Here is a 16,539-nt window from a genome sequence, read left to right on the forward strand (position 1 = left end):
GAAAATCCTATGGAGCAATTCTAGTCTGCACATATGGGATCGTCGTGGGTCATAATCAAATCAAGGGCAGCTAACAGGAGGACATTGCTAGAGAGCTCATCTTCTGCGTGGCGGACTATGATTTAGAAAAAATATTCCGAGCCTGAAAATATACTTCTGCATAAACTTGTTATATAGAATACCTCCTCATTTCTTTTGCTATCTGTATTTGGACATCTTTGTACAGCTAATTGAGCTGAGTGATTGGTGAGATTGCTTGGCACATGCCTTAAAAGACATTGATGGCTGGCTCTTCAGGGGAAGACTAGAGAGTATTCCTAAGTGTTGAGGCAAGCATGAAGATGCTCATGCCTATGAAAAAGAAAATGGACCTTTGGCCACACAATTTGGTTTGGAACACCCCTTGGGAAGGGGCTGGGGAGATCTCCAGTTCCACTGAGCTAATCTGTGGATGAGTGGGGTGGGGCTGGGCACCAGCAAGCAGAAGCTGCACTTACTCCTTTCTGCATGCCGGCTGGCCTGCCTGGTATTCACTTGCAGCTTCCTGCTCTTACCTTCTCACAGGAGGCCTTACAGTCTAGCCTTTCAGATCTAATTGAGTCTGCTTCTCCTGAGGGAAAGCCTTGGGAGGCATGAGGCATGGCTCTTCGGTGGACGTGAGTTTCCCACTCACAATCTCTCCAGCCAAACTTACAAATAGTTGTCAGCCTGAAGCTACCGTATGCACTAGAGCAGAGCTGATCCTCACCATATGTATGAAGCAGATTCTGGCTTCAGGGTCCCAGGTGACCTTTCCCCTTCCTGCCCCAGGTCTATCTCTGTTGACCTTTCCTCGCTTCCTCCTCAGGAAGCTGCAGTCACCTCATGTTGCCTTGCTATTGTCATTAAGTGCCATCAAGTTGGGGCCAACTTATAGGAACCCTATATTACTGTTGCCGAGAAGCGGCTGGTGGGTTTGCAACTGCCAACCTTGTGGTTTACAGTCCAGTGCTGATCCTCAGCACCACACCAGGAGTCTTACTTCCTCTCATATTAAGACTTGCTCTGTAGAAAGTCTGGGTCTATATACTTCTGAAAGTGGTGTTTCCATCTGTATAACCCTTCCTTGAAGAAATCTGCATTCTTTAATTGGCAGTTTTGGCATATCCTTGAGAGGCTCAAATCCTGTTCCTTTGCAGTGTTTTTTGAGTTGGGGGAACAAAAAGAAGTCTGAAAGGGCAAACTCAGGGAGAAGAAAACTAAAGTGTCTAAGTGTCTGATATGTGTGTGGTCTGGGTCAGTGTTTTTGCATATGTAATTCAATTTTGACTTTGTACCAACCTTCTAAGATAAATATTTATTAGTCCATGTTTTAAGGTGATTTTAAAAAATGTGGTAAAATACAAGGAGGCTTCTGAAAGTTCATGGAAAAACTCCATTATCTTTTCATCCATCTCTCCATGAACTTTCTGAAGGGCCCTGGTATATATATCATGTAATGTTTATGCATTGGGCTTCCCACCTCAGGGTCAGCAGTTCAAATCCATCAGTTGCTCCTCAGGTGAAAGATGAGGCATTCTGCTTCTATATAGATTTTACAGCCTTGAAAACCCAATACAGGATTGTTATGAATCAGAACCAACTCAATGGTACACAACAACAAAAAACAAATATGTATAGTAAAGAGCTAGCCATTTTGCTGTGGGTGTTAGCTGCTGTTGAGTGGGTTCCGACTCATAGCAACCGTAGGTACAACAAAATGTAACACTGCCCAGTCCTGCACCATCCTCACAGTTGTTGCTATGTCTAAGCCCATTGTCATAGCCACTGTGCCACTCCATCTTGCTGAGAGTCTTTCTCTTTTTCGCTGACCCTCTACTTTACCGAGCCTGATATCCTTCTTCATGGACTGGTCCCTCCTGATAACATGTCCAAGATATATGAGGCAAAGTCTCACCATCTTCCTTTCTAAAGAACATTCTCGTTGTATTTTTCCAATACAGATTTGTTCATTCTTCTGAAAGTTTGTGATATATTCAATATTCTTCACTAACACCTTAATTCAAAGGCATTGAGATTCTTCTTCGTTCTTCCTTATTCATTGTCCAGCATGCATTTGAGGCCATTGAAATTACCATGGCATAAGCCAGGTATACTGTAGTCCTCCAAGTAATTTCTTTGTTTTCAAACACTTTAAAGAGATGTTTTGCATTTTAACCATTTTATCTCCTACTAAAACAGGGTTTTTAATACAACAGAATTTTTATTGCACCGATCATAGAAACCTTTATTAAAGCAACAATATAAAAATGTGAAGTTATTTTTCTCCATCTATGACTATACACTTTTGAGGTTCGAGGCTTACAGAGAAGATCATCAGTTTTACATTCAACAAATCACACACTTTGTTTCATCTCAATGATTGCAGTCCCTTCCATGTAACAACCAACTGTTATCCAACTTCCTCCCTGTGGTTCTTATTTCCTTTCCACCTGCCTTCCCAACCCTTCTGAACTTTGTCCTTAGGTAAATGTTGTCTTTTTAATTTAGGATGGTTGACCACTTTTAAGGGAGAACATGCCTTACTGGTGTTGTTGTCCCCACTGTGTACCAGACCTGAAGAGTGGGTGCGGGCCATGATTTGGGTTCCGCAAGTCTCTTTCTGACCAATAAGCCTGGTCTTTTTATAATCATTTTGATCATTTTTAAATGTGCATTTCAATACCATTAATTACATTCACATATTGTGAATGTTAACTATCATCCTTCTTCATTTTCAGAAGTTTGTCATCACCAACCCCAAACAGAAACTTAGTACCCCGTCAGCTATAACTCCCACTTACTCTCCCTGCTGGTAACCACTAATAAACTTGTGTATCTATTTAGATATTTCATGTAAGTGGGATCATACAGTATCTTTTCTTGTGTGCCCATCTATCTTATTTCAGTCCATGTAATGTGTCTTCAGGAGTCCTGGGTGTGGCGCTGTGGGTTAATGCGCCAGACTGCAAAGCTGTTTGAACTGTAAGGTTGGTGATTCAAGCTCACCATCTGCTCCTCGAAAACCCTATACAGGGTCACTATGGGTCGGAACAGACTGGAAAGCACTTCACAACAACAACAATGTGTCTTCAAGGTCTATCCATGTGGTTAGCAGTAGCATGTATAAGAACTTCATTGTTATTTCTCTTTATGGCTGAATCATATTCCGTTGTAATTCAGACCTGTTTATAACTGGTGTACCTGAGGGCCAAGCTAAGAAATAAATGCCCTGAAGTCACGGAGGTGTATAAGATTGATACTCCGCTTTGACTCAAAACCTGGTCACTTCCTTTTCATATGGGATATCTAGGATTGTCACTTCACTTTTATTTTGGTTGGAAATCTGGATATGTCACTTCTAAGGTCACATCTTGGTTTGGAATTTAAAGAGAGAGACTGTTTAAACCAAGGAAAGTACTCTTAATTGTGGTATAACCATTGACAATGACTTGTTGGGGCTGTGATTTGAAAAGCATACATATTGGCAACCAGCTCGCAAGATCTAATGACGCTAGCCTGCCTCATGCTATGCTGAATAGACTGGGCTGCATCTACTGAATCCTAGACTGCATGCTTCTACTTAGAGCATAGTTAAAAACTCAACTGCTTCTCTTTGCTGCCCCTGGCCAAGGATTTGTGCTTTTCCTGGTTTATTAATAAAACACCAATCCTCTTGGGAACCCAAATATTTTTACTTCCAGCCTTCTTTCTCACAATGGATTTGGCAGCACTGTATTTAGGAATACGCTTCCCCTTAGCATTGATAATAGCCTTACACTGCTTATCACAGGGGCCAGCAGAGCCCTCGAACATAAGAGGCAACCGTTCCAAAAAAATTTTCCTCTTGGCTGGGTACTGGTGCCATCATTGTGACCAAAAGGTGTGGTGCCGAGGGGCGTGGGGGAGCACGTACATCTTAATACCTTCGAGACACCAGCCGCTGACGAAGTTCCCTTACTAAGCCCAAAGGCATTTTCCTCCTTTCACCGGAGGTGTTTATAACCTCTAATTTGCTCGCCATGCCGCTTGTAGAAAGGAGTACGAGCTCTAAGCAGTGGCAAGCTGCCACGAGCTGCTGCGGACTCGTGGCTCGGCACAGTGGCGCCTCCCCGCCGCCCCGGCTCGCGCTGCTGTGAGTGCAGGAGGCGGGTGCCTGAGAAGCTGGTTCTGCCTACCTTCGCCCGCCGCACTGGACCTGTGCCTGTTATCCACCAAGACAACCAATCAGGGAAGAAGAAGGCGGTCCCTGAGAGGACTATGTAAGTGGGTGGTCCAGCTTGTTCCAACAGTTCCTTTGCAAGATCTTATAATAAATGTTTAGCCTTTTTACCTCAACGCCTGATGGTGGAAAGAGAATTTGCTTTGATGTCTGTTTTGTTTTGGAAAGGGAGGCTGTTGGGCTGCTAACCTCAAGATCAGCAGTTCAAAACTACAAGTCATCCCGCAGGAGAAAGATGAGGTTTTCTGCTCCCATTAAGATTTTGGCCTTGGAAACCCTATGCAGGGTCGCTGTGTGTCGGAACCCACTCCAAGGCACACCCCCACCACCACCACCACCACCAGTATAGTCTTTAATACAGCCTCCACGTGGTGCTTTAGGTAGGGAAATGGTTCTGACCTTATTTCCTATGCTGCTGTTTCTTGTCAATTGCTGTTGAGTTGGTTCCCACTCATAGCAATCCTATCTAAGGTTTTCGAGGAGCAGATGGTGAATTTCAACTGCTGACTCTTTGGTTAGCAGATCCATGCTTATTCTACAGTGCCACACCAGGACTCCTTACTTCCTATAGTATTATATGGGTTTCAACAAGGGTGGGAGACAATTAGTCCCTCATTAAACACTAAGAAGTAAAAAAATTCTCTTGAAAAGATAATCTAGTCACTGAATTAAAAAGTCTGACATACCTTTAATGTAACACTGGCATGCAAAGTCATTTTAAATAAAGGATTTTTATAGTTGTGAAAAGTTACTATGTTTGAATAGGAACTTTAAATATCAGCATAACAAAGGAAGTCTTCAAAATGAAATCATTTTAATATTTTACCCATCTACAAAGCTGTCTCAAAGCCTAGAGTTTCACCTAAGGTTGCAGACACATTTTCTCCATGATAATAGTGAGTATCCAGCATGGAATACTAAATATTAAAATAGGAATGCTTTGGCAGGGATGGGTCTTGAAAACATGGTGATTGAAATAAGTCCGTCATAAAAAAATAACAACAACAACAAGAAAACCTGTTGTTCTGGAGTCAGGTCAGATTTATGGTGACCTTATGCTTTACAGAGTGGAACTTCTTTTTACGGTTTTCTTCACTGTAATGATCAGCACTGCACTGCAAACCACAAAGTCGGCAGTTCAAACCCACCAGCTGCTCCTTGGAAACCCTATACAGGGTCACTATGAGTCAGAACGGACTTGACGTTTAACATCAACAACAGTTGGAGAGTAGATCTCTAGGCCTTTCCTCTTCAGCACTACTGGTTGGAATTCAAACTGCTAACCTTTATGCTAATTTTGTTGTTGTTGTTAGGTGCCATCGAGTTGGTACCAACTTAGAGTGAGTGACCTTATTATGCACGGCAAAACGAAACACTGCCTGGTCCTAGGCCAACCTCACAATTGTTGCCATTCTTGAGCCCATTGATGCTGTCATATTGCTAATCCATCTCGCTGGCAGTCTTCCTCTTTTTCTCTGACCCTCCATCTTACCAAACATAATATCCTTCTCCAGCGACTGCTTCTTCCTGGCAGTATGTCTGAAGTATGAGAGACGAAGTTTGTCCATCCTGGCCTCCAAGGAGTACCCTGGCTATACTTCTTCCAACGCAGATCTGTTTGTTCTTTTGGCAACCCATAGTACTTTCAATATTCTCCTCCAACACCATAACTTAAATGCATCAATTCTTCCTTCTAATGTCTTCCTTATTTACCATCCGGCTTTCTCATGCATATGAGGTTATTGAAAATAGACAAGTGCAAACCCTTAATACCATCCAGGGACTTTTATTGTATTATTCCACTGATGTGAACGATACACAGTAGGCAAGTGTATAGTTACTAGGATTGGGGTGAGGGAGGAGAAAATAGGGGCTCACTGCTTAGGGAACATTGAGCTTCTATGAAGGGTGATGGGAAATTTTGGCAACAGATGGTAGTGATGGTTAACATATATGATAAACATGATAAACATAACTATGTCACCAAATTGTACATGTGAAGGATGTTAACAAATGATTTGTTGCATAGATACTTGTCACAAGGATGAAAATAGAAAAGATAAGGTTGATTCGTTCATCACACTTTTAATAGTAAATAATTGGTCTGAGAGTTCTCTTGACGGAGAGGCAGTGCTGGCTCCCTGAACAGCTGCCTGCTTTAGTTCCAGTTCAGTCATCTCCAAAGAGAAGGCTCCACCAATAGGATTAAAGCAGCCCTTTTCCCCCACACTTATTTAAAAGAGTGCAAGAATCTAATAAGAGGCATACACCTTCACTGGTAGGTCCAAAAACTCTCAGTTAGGTGACTTAATGACATATGCTTTTTTGGTGGCTTTACCTTTTACTAAATTCAACTTTTCAGAAATATCTACTATGTTGGCCAAAACCTCCAGTTCCTCCTCCCCCCATCACTGCCTTCCTTTCAGCTATTTCCCAGAGAGCGTGTTCAGCACTGGTTATGTAATGGTTAAAGCACTCAGATACCAATCCAAAGATTGGCAGTTTGAACCCACTAGCCATTGTACCGGAGAAAGATGTAGCAGTCTGCTTCTTTAAAGAATTATAGCGCCCCCAAAATGTTATGGGGGCATTTCTACTCTTATAGGGTCACTAGGAGTCAGAATTGACTTGAAGACTGTGACTTTTTATTTTAAGTGGGGAGGGAGCAAAGAATAACAAAGGTCAGAGTGGAGAGAGAACACCTGACCATGAACAAGATCTTGAAATTCACACAGTTCAAGAGAGTGATTACCACTAATAGTGAACGACTGTGGAAAGGGAATAGACAAACACATACTGGCCAAAGACAACTATGTATTGCAGAACATTGTCCTGATACTCATTCCTTTTAGTTAAAGAAGGTAAAAGTTTCTCTACAGAGTAATATTGACATTTGCTCTGATCTTTCCTTGATGTTGCCATTGTAACATTAAGTCTGCCCTGTGTATTCTTGGCATCTCTTCATGCCCTTTAACTGCTGGTTCTACACTTAGGACAGATAGATCTGGGCGGTAGGTAGAGGGCTGACTAGTTTGGAGCTCAGAGTTTGAGGCCAGGACACAATGCTCAAAAGACTGAAGCATGCTGACCCTGGTTTAGGAAGAAATTAGTTTCCTCTAAGCCTGAGTGTTTTTGCTGTTGTTAATTGCCATCAAGTCAGTTCTGACTCAGAGTGACCCTGTATATATATGGGTTAGAACCGCTGACCTTGTGGCTAGCAGTCCAGTACTTATCTTACAGTGCCACACCAGGACTCCAAGTCTAAGTGTAGCAAAACTTCATTACAAAGGTTTTCTTTTAAAAAAAAAAATTTGCTTCTCTATAATAAAAACTAAGATTCTTCTCATACTGGGGAGCTTCAAAAGTTCATGGAAAAATGGAATTAAAAGGTGATGGACTTTTTCCATGGAAGCCTCTTCCTAACAAAAAGGGAAATAAAAAATAATCTCAATTTGACATAGTTTTATGTACTTAACAGTTAGGCATGTTTTTCTGTTCCAAGAGGACAAGTTTGGTTGTCTCTGTTCCAAGTTGGGGCTTTGTTGTATCCTGTAGGGCATTCTTTGACATTTTTGGTAGTCATCTTGCTTAAGAATTAAATGATGGATTATGTTCACCATGGAATGGTCAGTCATTCGAAATCAAAAGGGCAGCATTTATCTAAGGACAGAGTTGAGAAAAGATGGGAAGGGGGACGGAATGGATAAAGGAAACACAGGGAGGAAGTGGGACAACTGTTGTTCCATGGAGGGGATTGCAATCATTGAGATGAAATAAAGTGTGTGATTTGTTGAATGGAAAACTGACAATCTTGTCTGTAAACTATCACTCAATTCATAATAAAAAGTTTAAAAACGAAAAGAAAAAAAAAAAAGATTGGGAAATAAAACCACATGTGTACCCTTCAGTTTATTTGCCGTTAGTCCAGTTGTTGCTGTTAAGTGCCATCGAGTCAGTTCCGACCCATAGCGACCCTGTATAGGGTTTCTGAGGAGTGTCTGGTAACCTCGAACCACCCACCTTGTGTTTCAAACTGACTTTGCAATCCAGTGCATTAACCCACAGCACCATACCAGGACTCCCGGTAGTCCAGTAGGCCACTCAGTCCTGCAGTAGGAATTGATTCAGTACCAGTTGTTACTAGTCCAGCAGGCCAACAACAAAACAACCCTATTGCTATTGAATCGATTTCACACTATAGGACAGAGTAGAATTGTCCCCATAGGGTTTCTGTGGCTATAAATCTTTATTTAAGCAGATTACCACATCTTTCTCCTGAGCAGTGGCGGTGGGTTTGAAACCCTGACCAATGTTCTGTTAGTCCAGTTGAAGCAGTTAGTAAATGCCACATTTGAAGATTGTTATGCATAACTTAAGGAGCTCTGGTAGTGTAGTGGTTACGAATTGGACTGCTCACCTCAAGGTCAGCAGTTCGAAACTACCAGGTGTTCCACGGGAGAACGATGAGGCTTTTTGCTCCCGTAAAGATTTACAACCTCGGAAACACTGTACAGGGTCGCTATGAGTCAGAACCGACTCCAAGGCACATAACAACCACAATGCATAACTTAGGAGGAGTCCTGGTGTGATGCTGTAAGATAAGCACTGGACTACTAACCGCAAGACTGGTGGTTCAAACCCACCAGTCGCTCCTCAGAAACCCTATACAGAGTCACTATGAGTGAGAGCCAATTCATTTGTTCTGTCTGGTTCTGCTCTGCACACGGGGAGTCATAACAACAAAGTATAAACTTTAGTTATAAAGAGAGTGAGAGGTATACAAAGTTCTTTATAGATACTCATATTCTTGTGCCTATTAAAAAAAAAAAAAACACCTGGTCACTCAGTAAGTTGAGCATTAGCCTGCTAAACTCAAGGTACAGTTCAAACCCCCCAACTGATTCATAGAATGAAGATGTGAGAGTTTCCATAAAGAGATACAATCTCAGAAATCCTTTAAGGTTACTGTGAGTCCTATCCAACTCAAAGGCAGTGGAATGGTTGCTTTGTGTAGTTTTGGTTTCCGCCTATAAAACAAAAACTTCAACTTTGAAGACAGTAGGTCTCTGATACTTAAATGCTTTCACAGTTTAAACAACAAACAAAAAAGGATACACTGCTCAAAGGATTGTAGATTTGCATACCAGTTTTGGAAAACAGTTTAGCATTACTGTGTAATGGTAAACAGAGCCTGTTGTTGTTGTTAAGTGCTTTGGAGTCTATTAGACCCATAGCGACTCTGTGTAGAGTTACTGAGGAGCAGCTGATGAGCTTGAACCACCAACCTGAACCACCATCCTTGCAGTTCAAACGGTTTTGCAGTCTGATGCATTAGCCCACAGCGCCACACCAGGACTCCCTATGGCCCATCAAATGCATTCCTTGGCAGTGCGCAGAGAAGCTTGTGCTTATGTGCATCGTTTCTAACAGAAAAATAAAATTACAGTTAAAACTGGGTGCTATCTAAATCATGTACCATGATGCAATATGTTACCTGGCCAGGCTCCAAAATTCCGTCTTGAAAAATTAAAGGTGGTCCATGTGGAAATAAAAATTGCAATGAAGGTGGAAAATGTAAGCCAGAGCTGGCTTCGATTTCTTTAGGTACTGACCTTCCCTGCTTCCAAGCAAGACTCATCATCACTGAATTGCTGGCCAGTATCAGGAGGGGCATCAATTCTTCTATGGTCTTCCTTATTCACGGTCCAGCTTTCACATGCATATGAGATTATTGGAAATACCATGGCTTGGGTCAGGTGCGCCTTAGTCCTCAAGTTGACATCTTTGCTCTTCAACACTTTTAAAAGGTCTTGTGCAGCAGATTTGTCTAATGCAATACGTCGTTTGATTTCTTGGCTGCTGCTTCCATGAGTGTTGATAGTTGATTGAAGAAGAATGAAGTCCCTGACAACTTCAGTCTTTTCTCCATTGATAAGAATAGACAGTAGAAGAATTGATGCTTTTGAGTTAATGGTGTTGGAGAAGAATATTGAAAGTGCCATGGGCTGCCAAAAGAATCAACAGATCTGTATTGGAACAAGTGCAGCCAGAGTGCTCCTTGGAGGCCAGGATTGTCAAACTTCGTCTCTCATGCTTCGGACATATTGTCAGGAGGGACCAGTCGCTGGAAAACTATATCATGTTTGGTATGGTGGAGGGTGAGAGAAAAAGAGAAAGACCCTCAGCGAGATGGATTGGCAAAGTGGCAGAAACAGTGGGCTCAAGCATGGCAACAATTGTGAGGTTGGCCCAGGATTGAGCAGTGTTTTGTTCTGTTGTGCATAGTGTCGCTATGAGTTGGTACCGACTCCATGGCACCTAACAGTAACAACAACAATCGGGAGGGAAAGACAAACCTTTCCCAGGAACCACCTACAGCGGGTCAGAATCACTTGAGTGTCTGGAAGCAATGCCTAACCGAATGTTTGTCTCAAGAACACCCAGAGGCCCTCGGTGAAGCTTGACATTTTCAGACTAATCCTCAGACAGGAAAATATGCAGTGTGTCTCCTTTTTGAAAACTCTTTTCAACATCTTTTATGTGATGCTGATGCATCTGGAAGTGAAAATTCTATGAGCTTCATTTCACTCAAAATGAAAAAATGTTTGACTTCAGCCTTTTAACATTAGCTCCCAATTAGTGATATTTCTACCGTAGACTGATGAGTATCGAGGTGGGTGTGCTTGTGGATACATCGGACCTTATTTACCTAGAATATATTACCTGCTAAGAACAGGGTGCGAAAAGTACTCAGACTTGGCCCAGTGTCTCTAAGGAGCTCACCTCCAGAGGGGAGGATAGACCCTGGGTTCCTTAAATTACATGGCATGGTAAATAAGAGATTTCTTGAGCACCTCACAGAAGAGTCTTCTGTGCTGATCTAAAAGACTGGCAAGGTTTGAGTTATGGGCGTTACAGGCTGAGGGAACGGCATAGAATTTTACCAAATTATGTGACATAAACACAGGTATCACACAAATGAAATTAGTAGTAAATTCAGATCGGACTTGTCTAATTCAACTGTAACTTCTTTGGTTAAATATGTCTATTTTATCTTTGTATCTTACTTTCATACCTGTGTTTATGTTATAAAGAGAAATAGATTTGCTTTATGTTAAACTGGTACAGTTGTGACCAATGATTAAATTCTAATTCCGTTTAAAAGAATAGAAACCTCAACATAAAAATCATGATGGTCTCTTATATCTCAGGGTGACTGTTGCTGTCAGGCACTGTTGAGTCAGTATGGATTCCTTGTGACCCTATGTGACAAAGTAGAACTGCCTTGTAGAGTTTTCTAGGCTGTAATCCTTATGGAAGCAATGGAGGCAGATCACCAGGGATTTCTCATGTGAACTCACTGGATGAATTCAAACCACCCACCTTTTGGTTAGCAGCTCAGTGCTTAGCCATTGACCACTAGGGCTCTTTATAACTCAATACACACTGCCTTCAAGTCAAATCCAACTCACAGTGACCCTATATAGGATGTAAATCTTTATGGGAGCTGACAGCCTTATCTTTCTTTTGAGGATGGCAGGAGGATTTGAACCACCGACCTTGCTGTTAGTAGCTCAATGTCTAGGCCATAGTGCCATTAGGACTCCTTTATAATTCAGTGTTGTTGTTGTAAAGTGCTGTCGAGTCAGTTCTGACCCATAGCAACCCTGTATAGGGCTTCTGAGGAACGGCTGGTGAGGTTGAACTGCTAACCTCGTGGTTCACACCTACTTTGCAGTCCAGTGCATTAATCCACAGCGCCACACCAGGACTCCTTGTAACTCAATAGCACATAGTATATAAAACAATTTAGTATACGTTCTTTAAATTTCACCAGTGTACAAAAGATAGGGTAATACAGGCCATAATTATACCTGTGCTTTGTAAAACAAATTATTACCAGTTCATTCAGATCAACTACATACTGAAGACATACTTAAGTAACTCATTTTTATATTGTTGTTTTTCTTTTCAGTTTCCTCTTTACATGGTCTGTTTCATTAAATTTCAGCAATTCTGAATCAGAATAGCATCTAATAGATGAAATATGTTTGCTATTATTTCAAACATTTTAGGACTATATTTATCAAAGGGCCGTTCTGCTCTGCCTTGTAGGCTCTCTATGGGTTGGAATTGTTGTTTTGACAATGAATTGTTTTTTCCTCTGGTGGGGTCCCAGGGTGTGTGTGTGTGTGTGTTCATTCAACAAATACTTTTCACTTATAAAGTCATATATATTACTCTGTCCAACCATTTTTAAATAATGAATGAATATGTATATCTTGTTTTCTTCACAAAATAAATAATGTACAGTGTTTATAATTATTTGGTCTGTTTTTTAGCACTTGAATTACAGTATTTGTTATTTCTGTCACTTAGCTTTTATAGACATTTTAGTGTTTCCTATTGATACTTTTGTACCTCTACATATCTTGTTGGAGTCCTGCTGTGGCGCTATAGGATAATGCACTGGACCACAAGGTTGGTGGTTCGAACCCACCAGCTGCTCCTCGGAAACCCTAGCTAGGATTGCTGTGATTTGGAATGGACTCGACGGCACTTAACAAAGAACAGCACATCATATAGTTCAAAGTACTGAAGCAATCATTTGTCCTCGGCTATAGTGAAAAGGAGCTCTGGTAGCGTAGTGGTTACGACTTGGGCTGTGAACCGCAAGGTCAGCAGTTCGAAACTACCAGCTGCTCCGCGGGAGAAAGATGAGGCTTTCTACTCCCGTAAAGATTTACACCCTCGGAAACCCTGTACAGGGTCGCTATGAGTCGGTTCCGACTCCACGGCACATAACAACAACAACAACATAGTGAAAAAGATTTTTGCTTTCTCCTTAGTACTCTTGAGTGTCTCACTGACCATTTTATGGCCTTAACAGAGTTGTCATATTATTGACGTCCTAAGAGGAAGAAAAAAATTGGCAATCAGAACTGTGAAATTTGAAGCATAATCATAAATTCAACTTAATTGTCTTTACAAATCAAATGATAGTAATAATGATTATAGAATTACTATTTATAGAGAATTTTCAGTACAATGAACTATGTTCTAAATATTTCACTCATGTTGTTGTTAAGTACCGTGGAGTCGGTTACGACTCACAGTGACCCTGCACAGGGTTTCTGAGGCTGTAAATCTTTACGGGAGCAGAAAGCCTCATCTTTATCCTGCGGAACCGCTGGTAGTTTCAAACTGCTGACTGTGAGGTTCGCAGCCCGATTCGTAACCACTACGCTACCAATCCTCCTAGCTACACTTTGAGGTTGTTGTTGTTAGATGCCATCGAATTGATTATGATTCGTAGCAACTCTTTATGACAGAACTGCTCCTTGGTTACAGTTTGGAAGCAGATCACTAGGTCTTTTATCTTGTGGAACCTCTGGGTAGTTTGAATTGCCAACCTTTTATCAGTTCAAATCTGTCAGCTGCTCCTTGGAAACCTTATACAGGGTCGCTATGAATCAGAATTGGCTCGACAGCACTTCACAACAACAACAATAGTTATCAGAGGATTGCTTAACCGTCCTGCCATAGGTTCCTACCCTTTGAGGTAGATATTATTAGGTCCATTTTACAGTGAATTTATAACCATTATGACTCACAGTATTTTAAAATAAGAATCATGTCTTTCAAAAACTCAACTCTAGAGTTTTGCACGTATGAAATATACAGATGTATGTATATATTTGTTATTGTTAAGTGCTGTTGAGTCAGTTTTGACCCATAGTGACCCTGTATAGGGTTTCCAAGGAGAGACTAGTGAGCTTGAACCGCCGACCTTGTGGTTCAAACTGACTTTGCAGTCTAGCACCTTAACTCACAGCACCACACCAGGACTTCATATAAGACACATATGTATGTAAAACGAATCGTCATGGAATTATCTTCTGAATCATGACTACAACATTTGTGTCAGAGTGGAGCTGGGTTCTCTAAGGTTTTCAATGGCTGATTTTTAGGGAGTTGGTTACCAGGCCTTTATTCCAAGGCACCTCTGTATGAACTTGGGCTGCCATCCTTTTAGTTAGCAAAAAGTACATTAACTGTCTTCACCACCCAGTGACTCCTGTTTCTGTGTATGATTTATATACACACACATATATATCTTATTCATATTTCTTCTTTTATTAACCTAACAAATAGTTATTTATTGGAAATAATATATCAGGCTGCTGTGCTAAACTCTGGGGATAGTGATGAAACATTCTTCTACCTTGCCTTTAAGGGACTCACAGTGTCGTGGGAGAAAGGGACTTACCTAAGAAACAAGTGCAAGGAAATATGATAATTGCTTTAATAGGCAAAGGTAGAAGTTGTTGTGGCAAAATGGAAAAAGAGAGCCTCCATTTCCCAGAAGGGATTAGGAAAGTCTTCACAGAAAAGCAGTCCTGAGGCTGAAAGATGAGTCTCAGTTGGAAAGCCCAGGTGCCACAGGAAAGAGAACAGAGTAAGGAGACAAGTAGGGGTGAGGCATGGTTGGTTAGGGCTACAAGGGATCAAGAGGGCTGTGTGTCATGTGCAACTAGAGGGGAGATGCAGTGGGCTGCCATCAGATCACAAGGAGTCTTGCATGTCCTTCAAAAGGACGTATATGTTAAACTCTGTGTGTTGTCAAACTATCAGCACATAATTAAACAAATGTTAATTATGCCATAATCAATAAAGGCTTTTCTTCCTGTGTTCCTTTCTATGTCTCATCTTCTATCCCTCCATCTTTCTCTTCCTCCTTCCCTTCCTTTGTTCTTTTCTCCCTCCCTGCTTTCTTCCTTTACTCATTTATTCATCCAGCATACTCTTAATGGTGGTGGTGGTGGTGGTGGTGGTGGTGATGTGCCGTGGAGTCGGTTCCCACTCATAGCAAACCTGTATGGAATTCCGGAGGCTGTAAATCTTTATGGGAGCCGAAAGCCTCATCTTTCTCCCACGGAACAGCTCGTAGTTTTGATCTGCTGACCTTGAAGTTTGCAGCCCAACTTGTAACCAATATGCTACCAGAGCTCTTTATTATACATTAATATATTGTTGTTATTGTTAGGTGCTAAAGAGTCAGTACCAACTCATAGCGACCCTATGCACAACAGAACGAAACACTGCCCTGTTCTGGGCCAACCTCATAATTGTTGCCAGGCTTGAAGCAGTTGATGCTGCCACTTTACCGATCCATCTCGCTGGGGGTCTTCGTCTTTTCTCTGACCCTCCACCTTACCAAACATGATATTTTTCTCCAGTGACTGGTTCCTCCTGACAATATGTCCAAACTAGGAGAGATGAAGTTTGGCCATCCTGGCCTCCAAGGAGCACTCTGGCTGCACTTCTTCCAACACAGATCTGTTGGTTCTTTTGACAGCCTATGGCACTTTCAATATTCTGTTCCAACACCATAACTCAAAAGCATCAATTCTTCTATGGTCTTCCGTATTCACTGTCTAGCTATTGCATGCATATGAGGTTATTGAAAATACCATGGCTTGGGTCAGGTGCACCATAGTCCTCACACTGACATCTGCTCTTCAACACTTTAAAAAGGTTTTGTGCAGCAGATTTGACTAATGCAATAAGTCGTTTGATTTCTTGACTGCTGCTTCCATGAGTGTTGATAATTGAGTCAAGTGGAGTCCTGCTGTGGCACTGTAGGATAAGCACTGGACCGCAAGGTTGATTTTAATCACAGGATCGCTGGTTCAAACTCACCAGCTGCATCCCAGAAATCCTATACATGGTCGCTTGCAGTTGGAACTGACTCTACAGTAATTAACCACACCAAGCCAGTCATTCTATTGGATGTTGATAAATGTGTGGGTGCAAGCAGACGCAATTCTGCCTTTGTGGAACTTTCTAATGAGTGGGGAAGAGAAGCATTAACCAATGAATCAAACAAATTACTGGAACATTACAATGATGAGCAACATGAACAAAATGATGGAAAATGATTCTCTGAAAGCACGTAGCAAGAGGTAGTGAGCTAGCCAAGTAGGTCAGGAAAGAATTTTTTTGAGGAGAGGAGGAATGCTGTGAGAGCTTGAATGAGAACAGAATTCAGAGTTGTTGTTGTTGTCAGGTGCCATCGAGTCGGAACCGACTCATAGCGACTCCATGCACAGCAGAACGAAACAATGTTCGATCCTGGGCCAACCTCACCACCGCTGCCACCCCCGAGTCCATCAATGATGCCACCTGGCCGATCCATCTCGTTGGAGGTCTTCCTCTTTTTCTCTGACCCTCCACCCTACCCAGCATGACATCCTTCTCCAACGATTGTTTCCTCCGGACTACATGTCCAAAGTAGG

General features: G+C 41.8%; 1 pseudogene; it reads left to right on the forward strand.

The window, feature by feature from the left end:
- Positions 1–632: 632 nt before the first annotated feature.
- LOC102828257 overlaps positions 633–16,539 on the forward strand; it is an 86,296-nt pseudogene continuing 70,389 nt past the window's right edge.

This window comes from Chrysochloris asiatica, unplaced genomic scaffold, assembly GCF_000296735.1.
Source record: "Chrysochloris asiatica unplaced genomic scaffold, ChrAsi1.0 scaffold00040, whole genome shotgun sequence".
Classification (NCBI taxonomy): domain Eukaryota; kingdom Metazoa; phylum Chordata; class Mammalia; order Afrosoricida; family Chrysochloridae; genus Chrysochloris; species Chrysochloris asiatica.